We start from the raw sequence: 2,696 nt of genomic DNA on the forward strand, positions 1-2,696 counted from the left end.
GAAGGGTATTGAAGAAGACTTTGGAGAGGAGAAGATAAACGAAAGTATAAATACACTGTGCGCAAATAGAATCAAGCAAGCTGTGCCAGAGAACAAAAACTAAAATTACGACTATAAATATAGCCCATAAATAAAAAATCAAATTCATTTATTGTAAGAAAACACATCTTTCAATTATAGATTTTAAAAATATGAGACAAAGGCTTCCTTAATCTTGAAAATTTTTCTTAACTTTATCCTGGTATTATGAAAATATAAATGAAGTGCTTTATTATTAACATGTTTATTCAAACTTTAACTTTTTTAATTATTTAAACATATCTTATTAATTTTTTGTAGAAAAGATTACATTTACACCCCTTCCCTTTAAGACCTCTTTTTGATGCTTATTCTTCTTTTAGACTTTATCAGCTCAAAATTTTATCAAATTAATTGAGATTACATATTCTCCATCAGCAGCCAAAAAAATCAGATACAATATGTTTTGGGTCATTCTGAGAACACGAACTCATTTTAAATCATGGGATTTCATATCTTCATACATACCCATATATTTGCAGGAGTGTCTTATACAAAAAAACCATTTTATCGGCTTTTCAATTTAAGTATTTTTAAATCCACAAACTAGCGAACCATTCATAATTTTTGCAATGCACATTACTTATTATAACGTATAAAAACATCGTTAGTTTATAGGTAATATGATTTTTTGTTCAAATGATAGAGTAACTTTTCACGGGGAATCGTTCACGGCTATTTATAGAATTATTGTGTTCAGATTTTATTTGACGTATTTAAATTCCACTTACCGTGTGGAATATATCGATAGCATCTTATAATATATTTATGTCTTCTATAATTTTAGCGCATCTTTACATCTTTTAGCTTAAATCTTCACTTTTATTATCGATTGTATTTTAATATAAAATTATAATCTTGATTATTATATTGATATTTTTCTACCAATTAACAAATTTTTATTTAAATTATAAAATGTGCACTGATTAACAATTATATATTCTTTTTGTATATACTTAAAGCATCAACAATCTGTTCTATAGATAAATGTAAACTTTAGCTTAGAAAAGTTTAAACTTACCTAATTACAAAAAAACAGTGCTAATTTTTGATCTTCTTTTCGGTTCTTTCATGGGATAGGATATTATTAAATTACAAAAAAAAATACAGAACTGTAATTTACATTTTTTTATTTTTCGCCGAAACGTAAAGAAATATAATAATAATTAAATATAGAAATCTATGAATAAAATGTCCTATTTCACACAAAAGATCAATGGAAATTATTATTTGTGATTTAAGTAGTTAGACATAAATTTTCTATTCTTATAAATTTTCAGAAATATATCAACACATGATAGCCATATAATTAGGATAAATTCACTTTTTAGTGTTTCATTAATGAAAGGGTGGAATAGCGGTACATAAAATTTAAACGTTTTTTTGTCAAATCAAGGAATTAAAAATAATAAGAAGGGAAATAAGTCTTATATGATTGTAAAGGAAAGTTAAAACTAAAAGTTTCGCAAAAATTGGTGCTGAAAGGGCGCAAGAATCTTATAAAACTATATAATAAAAGATTATAAAAATATTTTTGTGGTTATATATGAATAAACTAATCCCTTTAATGATGTAATACAAAATAATTGAATTTCACTGTGGTAAATACCTACTATATGGCCTAGTTTCTTTCTGAAGATTTATAAATAGCTAATCCAGCTGCCAAAAAAGCATAAATATATATTTTCAAAAAAAACGAAAATACGGATTTGAATCAAAATGTTTTTTTAACATAAAAATGGTGTATATAACAAAGATGTCAATTTCATGAAAAAAAATGAATCTGAAATAGAAAGAAGAAGTTTATTTTAGATTAGACCCTAATTATTTTTTTTATGATAGAGCATGTGTGACAGCAAACTTAAAGAAAATTAAAAAATAATATGTTCATAAAAATATATACTTATATAATGACCCTTTTCCCTATAAATCAAATTATTTTTATATACTGGATTGTAATAAATCTTCTTACAAAGTATTTTAAATCTCCCCATATCATAACACATAAATATATTCACTCACAGAACGTTATAAGGAAGATTAAAAAGATAAATAATAGAATAAGAGCAATAAAAAAAGCATTTAAAATATAATAGACTCTGGTAAGGTTTAAAAAATTAATTGATAAGTCTGGGACTAAATTGTGTCGCAGAATAATAAAGAAAATAATTAGATGCAGCATTTAGATATGAATATACTCTTTATACAGATCTAAAACATAATCCAAATTATTACTGATAAATTAACAGATGAAAATAAATATTGGTTTTTGTATAATAGGTTGGATACAGAACGTAAAAAAATTTACATCTCAAACCAATGTTAATTTAAAATACAAAGGGTATTTTTTCTGCGTGATATAAATGCTCTATTTGGAATAGTATGTTATCGGTAATTTATCAATAAAAATTCAATTTGTGAAAATAATGCAAATAGTTTCTTTCGTATTTATATGCTAACCAAACATAAATCATATTATGAATAAATAGTGTTTTTTATAATTTACTATAAAGTTCAAATATATCGAATTTTTTGAAGTTTCTAAGCCTTTTGGCATTTTTTTTATAGAATACAAGTATTAAAATATAAAGTATTTAAAATTCTAAGAACATGTAATT

This window comes from Rhyacophila brunnea, unplaced genomic scaffold, assembly GCF_057557595.1.
Source record: "Rhyacophila brunnea isolate RB1 unplaced genomic scaffold, BYU_Rbru_1.0 scaffold_90, whole genome shotgun sequence".
NCBI classification, from domain to species: Eukaryota; Metazoa; Arthropoda; class Insecta; order Trichoptera; family Rhyacophilidae; genus Rhyacophila; species Rhyacophila brunnea.